Below are 16,076 nucleotides of genomic sequence, written 5' to 3'. Positions count from 1 at the left end.
ATTCTACCTGAAATTTACGCATCATTGTAATATAAAATAATAAGTTATACAAATAATTTATAAGAAACTATGAGATTGATAAATAAATTCAGATAGATTCCGAGAGAACAGTGTTAAGATTTTTACCTGGCTAAAAAGAGGCTCCGAGTTCGATAATGTAATCTTTCTCAATATTATTACAGACTTTAAAATTATTTTTTTCTTTTTCATAATTAATTATAAGGTTAAACGATACTTCAAAATGGTTTTCTTAATCCTCCTCATGTCCTCACTAAAGGTTTCTGTGAGGTGTTGTTCTGTGCTGAGGCGGTCTAGGTTTTAATATACGGATTGTTTAAACCACCACAATGTTGCTTTTTTCAAAATTTGTAATTCAAAACCAGAGGAATAATTCTAGTTTTGATTTATTTTTTAAAATCATTTGAATTATCCGTTTTCTTTATTGTTGGGGAAGTGAATAGGGAATTCTCGTGCATTTTGTAAATAATTTATTTCAATAAAGATAATTATTTTATTATGTGCCTCTTTTTTTTCTTTTTTTTTAAATGCATTTACAATTTTTTGTAGTTGTTTTAAAAATTGCGTGCTATTTCGGCTCTGAAAACGGTCATGCGCCATTTTGACCGCTACGTCACACCTTTGCCGCTGCCGCCGCCATCGGTTTGCAGGATCTACTCGGGCCGGTCAACAGTGACGTCATCGTTCGCCCTTGAACGCTTGATCAATCACCGGGCGTTTTTAGCTGCATTGAAATATTTCGTTCGCGCCTGTTTTTAAAGTCATTATAACTTTAATAAATGATTTTTGAAAATTATAAAAACTATGTATTCTTGTGTCTGAAGTGTTTCTACATGTGAATAATTGATAATAAGTGATTTTTTGGTGTGAAGAGAATTCCCTAATTTATCCAAGAGCTATTTCGAATTTAGGTTACTTCATAATATACATTGAGTTATATCCATGAAATATTAAAACATTGAAATATTTTGAAATTTCATTTAGGTAAGAGCACCATCTTGATATTTTATACTAGTCTAACTTTCAGAGTTTTTGTTATTTTTTTTTTATATTCTAAGGACGGGTTGTTTCGGAGAATCTGAACAATTCATCAAATTTCAACGTTCATTTTCGGGTTCTGTGAAAGACTTATTCAAGTTCTGTTTTTATATTATTGTAGGCTAGTTGCTTGACAAGACTGAAATAAAAACAGAACTTGAAAAAATCTTTCACAGAACTTGAAAATGAACGTTGAAATTTGATGAATTGTTCAGATTCTCCGAAACAACCCGTCCTAAGACTTTTTAAATACAATAAGCCGTTTGAGATAGACAGACGAACAATATACATATATTCGAAATCATGCCATTCAATTTAAAAAAACTTTTTTTGCTGGGATTCATTGGTACCTGATATAATAATGTACCTGTGTGTTATTTTGCGTGAGACTCATTATTTTTATTCAAATTTGCATATTTGTTTTTTTACTGTTTTTCATTTACTATTTTTCTTGTGATATACACAAAATACAATCATCGGGAGAGGTGTGTTCAGGAAACGCCTGCCCATCAACTGCGTGACTTTCCAGATCTGGAGAGTCTGGTTCGAGGAGATCCTTTGACCTCTCCAACCGGTCTCTCGACCCATTGCCTTGCGCCGCCGTGGGAGGGATATATTTATTTGTCTATCACTTCCGAACGCACTAATCTCTAGATTCCTACACATCCCTCATAAATTTTTCCTTCTCAAAACTTTCTCTTCTTCCTTTGCTTAAAAACACCCTCCATCCAGCATCCTCAGGGCACCCTGTGTGGGGTGGGGTTAATTTTAAAAAACGACGAAATAATAATTCATCGGAAATATGGTCGTATATAATTTTATCTGATCTACCGTTTGTTTACTACCCGTAATATAAGCATCTATTTTTTTCGTTTGCACTGCGAGAGAAATTAAAATAACAGTCGTAAATATTTGGAGTATTTAATGGAATCCAACAAGATTCCAAGTAAAACCATTTTCTTATAAAAATAATAATAATAAGAAGAATTTATTCCGAAATGTGTGCAGCGAAAGTGCAATGCAATACCTACATTCCATATTTGAAATAATATACATAATTAGAGTAAGAAAAATAATAATAATACATGGGTGATTCCGACAGTCACAAAAAAGGGGAATTTATGCTACATATGTAATTTATTAACCTTTTAAATACCATTTCTGAACCCGCGCAGCCTTTATTCCTAAACACAAGCCTTAAAAATGGCCGCCTCGCCGTCTTGAAAACGGCTCACCAAACCGCTTTTGCAGCTTTGAAAAAACAACGTTTCGAATACTGGCGCACAGGGACCGATTCTCATTCTGAAGGTCGACGTTATAGCGAGCGGTCGCGTGTGCCGCCCGCTTTATAAACTAAAACCCCCGATATACCATCCGCGACACTAAATATATACACAAGTAGACACTACATAAAACAAACCACAGCCTTATGCTTGAGAAGTGCCTGTTTTTTTTACAAAGACAGTAGTTTTTGCAAGTTTTATACGGATTTTCTTATGGCATATGAATGATTGACCGTGTTTTATAAAAAAAATTGTTGAATATATATATTGTTATTATCGTTCGTGCGCGTTCCGACCGTAACCGAGACTCGTCGGAGATTGAACCTAGTGAAATACGGTGTATACTGTACACGTCCCAAGTTTGTTCCCGGTTGTGCTGAAGTGAAAGATATTGAAATTGTGTTGTAAATTGTAAAACTAAGGTGATTTTTTTATCTAATTTTAACAGATCTTAATATTTTTCTGTCTGCGGTATAATACACCCTCAGAAAGTGGTGTTTGATTATGACATAAATTACAAGAATCAATTTTTTTTCTATTATCACTTAATTTAAAGCATTATTTTATTGTAGATTTGTGAAATACATAATCTAACAGCATTAGATTAACAAATTTTAAAGTATTTTTAAACACTCCAAGTAACGTCAGTTGAAATTATAAGTGTTAAATGTTTATTTTGTGTGTTTGATTAATTATCGGGTTAGATTCCATTTTTAAATAGCTCTGTAAAAATAAATAAAAAATAATGTTAACTTACATAAGCATTAAATTAGCTTAAATAAGAACTAAGTAAACTACACATTTTTTAAACATAGTTCTTATTTAAGCGGAAACCGAATCAAATACGAACTTCAATCAATTAAGCTTTCCTTACTGAAAAACACCAAGTTTCGAGATTTTCACAGAACTTCGCGAGAGTTGCTTTAGTGCACCTAATCAGATATCTTTAGAGAAATATCAGATTAACTTTAGAGAATTAAGTATTGTCTAAAGTTAATCTGAATCATCTTAGTATTCAGTTATATGCGATACTTATCATTGTGCAATACTAAGTTTCATTACACATTTTGTTTTATCAACAAACAAATGAGAAACTTTTTTTTACCCCCTCTTTCTATCGAAGGGCCAACGATTCAATATGTTACTATGCCTTTGCATGACTAGTCATGATAGAACCTGTGTGAGCATAGGTTGTTCATTATGAAGCTACCTTCAGAATATGTTTAAAAAAAGATCAAATTCAAAATTGATTGTATAAAGCGTCCTCTAATAATACGTATTCATTATTTTAAAATATGACAAATTGTTTAATTGTATAGTTTGTGAAATAATTTAGATTCGAAATTTTCTTAATAAATTATTTTTCTCGTTTCAGTGAAGAATATTTTTTATTAAATTGTATTTCTATTTGAAAAAGTGATGTTAACGAAACGTGACTAAGTGACTAGATAAATGAAAACAAATTGACTTTAATAATAATAATTGATTTCTGTTGCGGTCAGATTGAAGACCTTTGCTTAGTGTAAAGTTGTTTCCTGAAAAAGTGATTAGAAAAATCTTTTGCTTCGCAGACACAGTTTTGAAATCAATACCACATTTGGAATTCAAATCTTCTGGAGAAAGATAAAAACTGTAAGTTTGTTTAAATTACTCTTTATCAATAATTACTTTATATTTTGTATATGTGAATGTTAAGGTTGTTTTATTATATGTAATGTTTTTTTTTGTTAAGGTTTTGCCTCATTTTAAACAATCTTTAGGAGCTGATTTGATAAATGCGTCGGATTACCGCCTAGGCGTCGCGTCGTGGACTCTCTTCATCAGCTAGTCATCCATGTTTATACAAGTCAAGTTTTACGCTTAGTAAAAGTTAAGTTTTTCAAAATGTTTTATTTATTCTGTGTGTCTTTCTTTAAAGTACACATATATATTTATTTTTATATAAGTACTGTTTTTCTTTATGTTTATGGTAGATATATTTGAATGTTAAGTCTATTTTGTTTATCAAACTAATTCATGGATTTGCAAAAGAGCATCAACCTAGTAATATATTATGTGGTTTTCGTCATATTAAATTATGTTTTATTTAGGAATAACCTTTATCTAGAAACAACCCATCAATATAATATATCATTGAAGAAAAATATAATACTAAAAAATCTAAACTAAACACGAAACAGAACAAGACACAGAAAATATAAAGAAAAAGGCTAAATCATTATTTTTGTTTCGTTTTGATTTTTTTGTATTATTTTCTTCTTAATTTGTTCGTTTTCAGGAAATCGACAGTATACATTTATCAGTTTGTACATTGCAAAAACAAAACCATTTACGGGATTTACACCTTGTGACTTAACCTCTAATAATCCAACATATAAAAATATTAATAATGAAATTTATATAAGAGAAAAAAAATGCTTAAGACAAGTAAGAAAAACATTTATTCAGTAGATCTTATTCTGGTGATAATTGTATATTAAAACTTCGATCTATGAAATTTATCGATCAACCTAAACTAATTTGCTGCACAAAGCTACACCAAAAAAAGCCACACAATTCAAAAAAAATATTTATTATTTTCATTTTTTTTTGCGTTAAAACCATTTAGCTATATATTTTTTTGTAAGAACATAAAAAATATATATTTATTGTTATTAAGTTTAATTTGTAGAACTCCATTTTATTTTTTTATTTTTTTATATATACAATAATATTATTATTGGGTTTATAAAAACAGTTTATATTTAAACAAGTTCTGCTGTGTAATTATTATTACGCGTGACAGCTGTTTCGCCCTCTAAAGGCATTATCAAACTGTCTGTCACGCGTAATAATAATTACACAGCAGAACTTGTTTAAATATAAACTGTTTTTATAAACCCAATAATAATATTATTGTATATATAAAAAAATAAAAAAATAAAAAAATATGTAATAATTAAATTATTACATTTTGCTTTTCTGTAACTGATATGGAAAATAAAGCAAAAACATAATTTAAATTGACTACCATCGTAAATTTTGAGACGAAGCTCGTTGGCTAACCTAACCTAACCTAACCCTTATGAAACAAATATAGAAGTACTTTATGAAACATGATTTGTCTTGTTCCCGAGTTTGGGGGGTATTCTCAGAATTTTCGTGGTGAAATACTATAGGTTAAAATTGAATAATTTACTTGAAATGGCTTTATCTATGTTTGGCGAGATTAAATTGATTAAGTTCTCTTACCCCCTCTCTCCCCCACCTTCCTCAACAACGTACCCTCGTGATATCATAACTACGGATATTGAGTAGTTAAGACTCTTTAAACAAAAAAGTTTTTTTCACGGAAATAAAACTATGTATTGTGTGATCAAATATTGGAAGTCTTTACAAATAAATTAAGAAACCAAAAAATAACACGTAGTTGATGTATTTTTAATTGGTCGGTATCTACTTAAGTAGTTATATCTGTCTATCTATTTATATAAAGAAGAGTGTCTGTGTCGGGCGGTCGGCATGGATTTGATATAAATCTACAGTTTTATTCCGAGGTTGATAAAATTTCGCACATTAAAAAAACGAGAGAAAGTCCATTGTGTACGTCTGATTTCAAAAACTCAGTAAGAAGTCCTGACAACGCCGGGGACAGGTAGTGTAGTATATTTAGGTGGAAGTAGAATATAACAGAACCTACCAAATAGATTGTTCACCAATTGTCTTCACCAATCTTCAAATCTCTAAAAAAGTTATTGAAATGGGGAAAGATTCAATTATGATTGAATCTAGACAAATCTAGACAAAATATGAAACAGAACAATACACAGAAAAAAATATAACGGCCACAACTAGGAATCAAACCAAGAAACTCTTGTCTTACCGGGACAGCGTCTTGTCTTACCGTTTAATAATTATGTCGCAATAGTCAAGTGGTTAAGACGCTGTCTCGGAAATACAAGATATCGTGGGTTCGATTCCTAGTTATGACCATTATCTTTTTTTTAGGTCTTTCTATTTCATGTTTCATTTAGATTTGTTAGTAATATCTTCTTCTTCAATGATTAAATTAAATTAAATCGTTCTAGCCAGAGACACAACATATGCGTGTACACAGTGCCTCACTGCAAAACTAGGCTAGCCCAAAGAGACATCAACTATATTGGCCCCAAATTGTTTAATTCCTTGCCGAGTTCCATCAAGATGTGCAATAACCTAAACTCGTATAAACTAAATCTCAAAAGCTGGGTTAAAAAGTATCTGGAAGTGAGAGAATTTTTTCTATAATTTATACTACGAATATGATACCTAAAATAAATCCATTACCATCTACATTTAAAAAAGAGTAAATTTCTTTTAAACTGTTTTTTTAATAAATACACAAAAACTCCAGTAAAATCATATTAAACTAACTATGTGTACTAAATATATACTTTTTCTTTATTCATATTTCTTTTTTCATTTAAACCATAGATAATGTAACCACCACTGTTTTGAATACATACCTTATAATGCCCACGCACAGGCTTTGCCTTTGTGGGATTTTTTTGTTACTGCCTTATGTTTTGTAAAATAATTATATATGTGCCTGTATATATAATAAAATTGCCAATAAAAATTAATAAATAAAAAATTATAAGTCAAATATTATTATTTTGACAAAATCCATGGTATTTATAATAAAGACTCAGCTTAATATATTGCCAGAGTATATCATATTTTTCAGTAAGTAAGTAAGTCAACGGTTACCGGTCTTAATAAAATAATTTTTAAGCACCTCCGCAAAACAACAGGTCGATTAAAAACTGTGCCGATTACTTATATTTGTGGGTTTACGACCGTCCTGTCATTGATGACCTAAAAAGCCTCTATCGTTGCGAATTCAGTTAAATTTTCGTTAGTATTATTTGTAGCAGATGCTTCCGGAAGTCGCAAACAAAAATATGAGGGAAATTTGAATGGTCTTTTTTATGATTCTTACCATTAATTTTTAAATCATAAATAAAATGTATTTTAAATTTATTATTATATTAAACATGCGTACACCAGTTCAATTCACATATTTTACTATGTAGTATCATTAGTACACAGGAGGTCCTAAGGAAAATAATTTCCCTCAGGGCCTGTTATCTTTGGGGATGCTGTGTGCAGGTCTTTTTTAAGGAAAGGAAAGAGATGAAGTTCTGGGAAAGAAACAGGAATGAGGGGTGTGTAACTGTGTAGGAATCTAGGGATCAGTGTATTAATGAGTGCCGGACGTATGAATATATCCCTCTTGCTGCAGCGCAAATTAATGGGTCGAGAGAGTAGTTGGAGAAATCAAAGGGTCTCCCAAAACCAGCCTCTGTCGATCTAGCAGGTGCATCCTGAATACACCTAACCCGATGAACCCATGCACCTCTGCCAAACTTAGAGAACCACTTGGGGTGACCTATGGCAAAGGTGTTGGTTATCCAATAATTGATTCCAGGGCCGGTGATACCCAAACCCGGTTCCATGATAAATCAACACAACAACAATTCAACACACCTTTAAAAAGTGATATAAAGTCATTAGAAACGATGAAAAAAAAATTAACCCAACCTAACGTAACCTACTTAATCCAGTTAATAAAGTTTTTGTTTCATCAGTTTCCATGACTTTATATAACTTTTTAAAGATGTGAATTATCATTTTGATGATTTATCCGGTCTCCCCCAAACCCAACTCCTAAACTGAAAATCTGAAAATATGAATCTGAAATCCTCTCAGCTGAAAGTATTTATTCAAAAAAATTTTACCTCGGGATCTTTGCTTTTCAAACGATGAAATTGACCTTTCGTAACCATGAAAAATTATTACATCATCTATACAATGACATTATAAAAATACAACAAAAAGTATAGCACCGCTATAATAATACGATGGTATATGAACAGGCTGAAAGTATATCCACTGGACCTAGTTCAGCGGCACGAAGCCCGTTGTCACATTAATCTACCTTCACTCTATTAATCTATGTGAAAGAATAGAAATACTTAAGAATTTTTAATTCATTATATATTTTTTGTACCTACTTTTTCGCTTGTCTGATATGATAAGCAGTTCCAATTATGAATTAAAAGTTCATTGAACTTGAATAATGCAACGCATTACGCGGTAACGTTTCACATTATTTATCAACTTACCCATGCACCAACAACCGAAATTAGTATGTTTAACATGCATGTATTTTGGTAGTCGTGGAAGGTGTGTATTTGTCATGGCGAAGTGTAATTTGTCATGGCGATGTGTAATTTGTCTACCCACGTTCTTTGTTCCAGGGTAAAAAAATTGTGCTGTGAAAATAAATGTACGTTTTTATTATTTTAAATGTTGTCTTTATGGCTCTGGCTCCATCATCGCAACACGGCATAATAAACTAAAAATAAATCATATAATCGAAAATCTATTTATATAAGTGTATGTTCGGCCTGTTTCTATTTTGTTTTTCATGCAAATTTACAGTTTTATTCCGAGATTGATTAAAATAATGTTGCCTACTTCAAAACAAGATAAAATTCGCTGTCTGCATGAGATTTCGAAGAAATCCAATCCTGATTTCGAAAAATCTGTGCGGAATACCCGGGCTACGCCGGAGACTCCACCTATTATAATTAATTATGAAACTATTCAGTCAATAGACTTTTCTCACAGAAATTAGTGGATGTAGTAGATGTAATAGATGTAGTAGATGTAGTAGATTTAGTAGATGTAGTAGATGTAGTATATGTAGTAGATGAAGTAGATGTAGTAGATGTAGTAGATGTAGTAGATGTAGTAGATGTAGTAGATGTAGTAGATGTAGTGGATGTAGTAGATGTAGTAGATGTAGTAGATGTAATAGAAGTAGTAAATGTAGCAGATAATTACAAAATAAGTGACTCTTTCTGAATTGCTTGGTAAATTAAAAATTATTACTCAATTTAATCCCCTTTCATTTCACAAAAGCACATTTTCCAACCTTGGGTGAAAATGAAAATAGGTACTTGTATATTTTTATGGTGAACAGAATATTTTAAAGTGCACAGAGGAGATAGTTACACAAGATTCAAGGTTTGCAACTCAGAAGATCATCAAAATTCATAACGTAATCATTTTGGTATCGACCTTTACTTTGGCACAAAAACCAACAGTGATACAAATGATAGCGTACATAATCTTTGGTTCATAATATAACTTGGTCGGTTTGGTACGGTTTAGAACCGTGCCAATACAGTAATTAACTAATGACGGCAACACGCTTCTCGGGAACTCAATTCTCTTTCATTGGCACGAAAAGCGCATTGAAAACTGATATAATTGCCACTAAGAGCAGTTCAACTGTGAATCAGATCTGCTTTGGACGCTTTCTCTTCGGGTTTACGAGAGTTTTAACAGGCCTTATTAGATACCTTCATAAATTAACAAATTGTAATATTGTTTCATTTGTATTGCAGGGAAAAATGTACTGATATAAAATATTGCTAATTAATTAAGGCCCCGTAGTAAGCGTTCAAAGATGGTTTGAAAGGGAGATATGTAAATACGAATGTTAGAGGGAGCACGTTAATATTAAAAAACGACACAAATTAAGAAAAAATTGTAAAAACATTTAATGAAACACGACTCGTTCGAAATAAAGCAAAAACTTCTCGACAAATGCTTTAGTTGCATTTAAAGAAACACTGTGAATTTTTTCAAGCCTGTAACACATTAAATAACAGAAAAAACGTGTTTTTAATAATTTCCTGTGCTTATTTTGCTGAATTTTATATAATTAACGTTTTGGCATTACAAATGTAAAGATATCATAATTTTTGGATCTTAAAACTAAGAGAATACTTGTTATAAATTGGAAGAAATTGGGGATGCGGGGGCTTAAGAATCTTTTATAAATATTCGTTATCCGGTTAAAACGTCTTTGCAGGTCTTTAACGATTTAATTGACAGGGTTCCTAATAAATAAGCTTTCAGTAAAACACGAATGTGTTATTGCGACTTCGGAACACGTGTTCATAAAAATTCAAATATCACCGCATTTCGTCATTTTATATTATCAGGTTAACACGTGTTTTGATATATTATGAATGAACTAAAAGTTTATTAGGAAACGGCATGCAATTCTATTTTTAAAAGGATTTTAATAGATCAGCAATACCCATTTTTCTCCGGAAACCGCTTTAGGTGTGCGATTTCACATTGAATTCGTTAACATCGTATTGTTCCCCGCTGACCTATTCGGCTCGAGGACCATTTCATTCATCGTTCCAATTATGAATGGTAACACCAGGGCGGTACTAAGAGTGTCTTCCGCTCTGGAACGTGCCGCAAATATACTATATATTTTCAATGAGTAGACTGTAAAAGAACACAATAGAGATTCGAACCTTCAACCTCCGGCTTGCTAGTCGAGAGCCTTACCACCCGAGCACGGAGGCCGCCTGACAACTGTAGGGTATCAATAGAAAAATCAAAGACAGTAATTAACAGTTTGATTTTTATAAACAGTTAAACTCTACGATCTCTCACATTACCCGCTTTTAAAGTGCATCAACATCTTACTGTAGCATACAATAATATTAATAATTATCACAAATCAAATTTCTATTAATTATGAACATAAAAAACAAACGCCAAATAAGTACAAAAAAGAAATTCCTACATTTTTCCTACAAAATTTTCTGGGTAAAAAGTAAAACACTACACGTTTTGGGTCACTCTCATTACAATCGGTTTTAAAACAAAATTCACTTAGTGACATTTAAAAACTACGCTATTATTGCATATAAATTACAATTTTGACTTCAAGCTGTATCTGATGGTTAAATTGCATCGCATTTTAGTTTAACGTTGTTACAGCATTTCTGCAATAATAAATATTATAGCGTTACATCCACAAAAACGTACAGCAATTTTAATAATTGCCTAGGCCGACATTATTTGATTGTATGGCGTACCTAAAAATCATTCTATTATGTTTTTTTTTCTGAGAACCAACCGAATTGAGAGCGAAACCCCGTTCCCAAAACTCTCTCTCAGTACAGTAGATGAATTACACTATATTTCTTCTCAATCTAGTGATTAACTATGTCTATACTACATTCAACTTCATTCACCTTCTTCTGTTCTTACCTACATTGCGTCTTGTGTTTGATAACCTACAAAGATAGATACCAGATAATAACCTTGGTAATGTTTTAATTTATATACAGTGGAGAAATAATACAAGAAGAAAAGAGTTGGAAGTTCACGCGTTTTGAAAAGGGTTTTACTTGACTTTTGTTCGCTTACCGTTGTTATAAAGTGTGTTTCTTTGACGACATTCGTGGTCGTTCATATCCCGGCATGCGCCAGAATATTTTATGTGATTGATTTTTATTACTTCATTGCGGCGCGTTTCAGAATGGAAGATACTCTCAGTATCGCCCTGGTGTAAGACCACTATTCAGAATTGAAACTTTGCTTGAAATGGCTTCAGCCGTGTTTGGTGGCCAGTTTTGAATAGTCAAATACGCCTTCCTCTTTCCCGTATCGGATATAGCTGTCCCTTTTGAGTTTCATATCAGAGTCCTACGGAGAGGACACTCTTCATACAAGATGCATGAGAAGGAAGACGATGATCGTCGGTGGCGTACGTACTATCTCTCTCTGGGATTATTATTATGATAAAACACAGTTCTGTATTTGAAATTTAAGGCCCAATTGGCCTGACTTTTGGATTACGAAACACGCCCATATCGTATTTCTTGTTTTCTTATTTTTCTATTCATATTTATTATTTATTTAGAGTCGTAACGTAATTGGTATTTACCAGTATTTTTCTTAGCACTTTTATTTTTTATATGAATACCGTGCTAGTCCCAACTTTCCGGGGCTAGTGGGACTATGGCATCACCAATTGGGGAACGTTGTAAGGCTGAATACAGTAGGTAAGAAGGGGAGATGGAGAAAGGGAAGGTTCATAAGCTCCTGACTATGACAATAATCAATGAACGTGTGTTTTGTTTTGTGTAGGTTATGTAAGTTTAATGAATAAGGTTTTGTGCTTGCCTGCCCATTGCAATATATGCCTAAAGCTCAAAATTCCAATTGAATACATTAATTATGTCAGTTTGATTAATCAATTGCATCTAATAACGTTGTCTGACAGGAGAATTATGTCAGACCTGGTTGTATTATACAGAGTCGTTAACAACTCATTTGACAGCCCTGCCATCGTTTTCACTATTAAATTCCATGTGCCGGAACACAAGACAAAATCTAACATTCTTCTGCAATACATACACAACCAACTTTTAGACACACTCACTAACCAATAGGATGCACGATCTAAACAAGTTTAGGGGTACTATTGATATATGTACTTACTATAGAATTAAGTTTAACCTATACAAGCACTTTGTTGAATCCTACAAATTATAGTAGAGTTTGTAACGTACATAATTTCAGTGATTTGTCTTATTTGTAGTATTGTTCTAGATGTTATATTATTTTATGTTCCTGTTAGATGTTTAACTAATAATGTTTCATATTCAGTTTAAATTTATTTCATGCTTTAAAAATGTTGTATATAGTTTTCGATAGCTCACTAGGTATATTTTGTTCTTAAAATCGATGTAAAAGTAATAAAATTCGCCAGGGCCTAAATTCAAATAAAATATAAATAATGTGTGACAGTTTCGCTAGATAAACATAGTTTTTTTTTACGCAAAAATCAACCGTTTCAGTTTTTCAAGCGAATTTTATGCCTATTACATATATTTTTGGTGATAAGAGGCACACTAAGAATATACACATTTTTGGATTGTGTGTTAATGTTCAAGTCGGTACTATTTTTGCTCTGGTTAAATCAGGTAGGGACCTATTAATACCTTTGATAAGCGTATGCCCAGTTAGTAACTGCGCGCTACTTCAGGTGTTGCAGTAAACTGACCCAATCGTAGCGGTCAAACAGCATTCACTAATTAAATAAATTTATCATTTCAAATGTAAGTGGATTTTATTTTCTAAGTAGGACATAATATTTTTTTGAATAAATGATAGATAAACCTACCTTACCCTTTCGTTACGTAAGTAGGTACATTTGAAAATACATATGAATATTTCATAATTTTTTCTTTCCTTTCGACCGCTTAAAAACTATGATTTTAATTACTGGCCATACTGGCCGTTCGTGCTATTTTTTTAATTAAACTATAGCTGCTCGTTAAAGCATAAGCGTAGCAATTTTACATTTTAGCAATATTTTTCGCGGAATTTTTTCTTTTCGTTTTTGAGTGTTAGTTTTGAGGAGTTTTACTAGAACTTATGTTATTTTAAATGAAAGGAGAAGATACTCTCAGTATCGCCATGGTGTAAGACCACCATTCGGTTTTGAAACGTTGCTTGAAATGGCTTTGTAACTAGTCTGAATAGCCAAAAACCTTAGCCATCTTCTTTTTCCCCATCTCTTCCCCCACCTTCAGCGTCACAACATATCCCAATTGCGGATGCCATCGTGTCAATTTTTTCTTGCCACTGGGCAAGTAAAGTATACACGAAAAAAAGTTTAAGTTGGTATCTTGGCCTGGTGCTCACATATTACCTACCTACCAAGTGGATTTTAACGTCATAAAATATTTTATACATTAAACACTGTGTTAGCTATTTAATGAGTAAAAAACTTGTTTTATATCTTGCATAAACTTAATTGGTACTTAATACTTAACGACAAAGGCTATAACGTGACTACACAACGTAAAACTAATCCTCAATGTATACATATTACTTAATTACTAAATAATACGTTAATCAACTGCAAAACTTAATAGATACGTACTTCGATAACAACTTAAACATATAATAATTATAAATGTACTTACCTTTGAGGTGGCCAATCATTGTATTTAAGGCGATGAACCACGTCGTACAACATTTGTAATCGGGCCGCTAACAATAACACACCTTGTGCAGAAACCAAAAACACATGATTTTGCATTACTTCGTGGTGCTTCGCCTTAACTACAACTCTTAAAATGGAAAGAAAGAACTTTTAATATTATCTAGAATATGTAATGAGTGGTTAATTATAATTATTTCACTCGATTTTAACTCTGATAACTCTAAAACGTAATTCCAAACCATGATACTAAATACTGACTACAAAACCTAATACATGTTTCACTACAAAATAAATCAGTAAATTAGTGGAACGTGCTAAAATACACACCTTCTTAGATTAGTCAACACTTTCTCTGAGAAAATTTGCACAGTTAATGATTAAACCCACAAATCTTCGTATCAATACGCGTAGATCATTGAACAAGTAATCTAGATTCTAGACAACCTTAAAATTAACACCGAAACCAACATATTGGTGTAAGGAAACATTTGTCAAAAAGAAAGTGCGTTCAGAAGAAACATCGCTTTTTACCTTTTGTTGGTCTGCACAGAGCAAATTTGTCTTCCAGCAAGTTCGTCCCAAAGCTACATAGACTAGCTGTGGAGATCATTTTTCAAACACGAATTTGGGCAGTTAGAAATGTGTTAGGAAGGGACTACAACGAATTTCAATATTAACAATTTAGTCAACTACATTAGTAATAAATAAAATAAAAAATATTTACCTTATGTAAAGCTTCTAGACTGCGTATCGATTAAATAAAAAATTGAAGAAAATCTTACATTTCTATCTAGCAAAACAAATTACGACAACACTTTTGCCACAAATAGAACAATCTTTTTTTATCGAAGGAAGCAAACACTTTGTGATGTGACATTATATATTAAATGAAAAATACACTTTGTAAAACACCACTTTTATTTTGAATTAATATTAACAGCCAACCAGGTTTCACTTAGCTCAAGCTTCGTCAGGGCTTATTATATCAAAGAACAATCTTTGATGGTTCCACGTACATTTTTAGAAGCTTATATAATAAGTTTACATCAGTATGGGGATTATTTTATGAAATTACACTTCGGTAGTGTTATTTTTAGATTTAAATTCTACATGAGAGGGCTAATCTAGTGTTATTTTATACATCGATGGCGTAGATCAATTATTCCTCCATTCATTCGAATTTGATTGATGTTTTCTTACGTTCCATATTACAGGATGACAATTTCGTGCATCTTTCAATGAAGGGCTCTCTTAAATTGTATTAATTCAATATTTTTGCCGTATTATATCATGTTCATCCCTAGGCTTCATCCATTCCTCTCACTGTTCCGTGGATAGCAATCTAAGACAGTTACTTGAATAATAATGTAGTGATTGAAATTTTAAAGGCGTTTTCACTGCTCATGTTTCGACGGGTGCAATGTCCCATGGCGACCATAAAAATAATTCTATCCCATTCAAACAGGCTTTTATGACTTATCGGTATTGCGTATAAATCTACCACAACTACCCAGCTACCATACATTGGTGTTAAATCATGTTTTGATCACAACACATTATTTTATTTACTCCAATCGATTTTTTTTTCATTTACTCGTAAACGGCGTTAACCGTGTGTTTATGACTTATTTATGACATGAATCTGTTTAGTCAGATAATGCACGATCTTCCGCTTTCTTAATTCATTCTCTTTTCAATTATTTATTTACAAGCTGAAGTTCTCGGCGTTGCCCGAACTTTACATAGTAATTTCCTCTTATTTTAAATGTGTGTGCAAAATTTCATCAATTAATACTGAAATCTGACGTAAGTAGTGAGAAAAAGGGACGGATGTGGTTTTTGACAGTGATCTTTCTCTTATTTGGAAGGTCAAGTAT

At 32.1% G+C, this 16,076-nt stretch overlaps 1 protein-coding gene across 3 annotated transcripts in view; it reads left to right on the top strand.

Annotated features, from left to right (window-relative positions):
• Positions 1-2,372: 2,372 nt before the first annotated feature.
• Positions 2,373-16,076, top strand: part of sano (CABIT domain-containing protein serrano) — a 233,013-nt gene continuing 219,309 nt past the window's right edge. For 2 of the 3 annotated variants that reach the window (XM_089646490.1, XM_089646489.1), the window contains exons 1-2: positions 2,373-2,761; positions 3,715-3,971. The gene's annotated coding sequence lies outside the window, so the exon portion shown is untranslated. The remainder of the gene's footprint in view (positions 2,762-3,714; positions 3,972-16,076) is intronic. The other variant, XM_089646491.1, reaches the window with a different exon arrangement.

Source organism: Hesperophylax consimilis, chromosome 24 (genome assembly GCF_061612785.1).
Source record: "Hesperophylax consimilis isolate HC1 chromosome 24, BYU_Hcon_1.0, whole genome shotgun sequence".
Lineage (NCBI taxonomy): Eukaryota > Metazoa > Arthropoda > Insecta > Trichoptera > Limnephilidae > Hesperophylax > Hesperophylax consimilis.
Note: the sequence above shows the minus strand (reverse complement) of the source record. Positions and strands in the feature narration are given on the sequence as shown.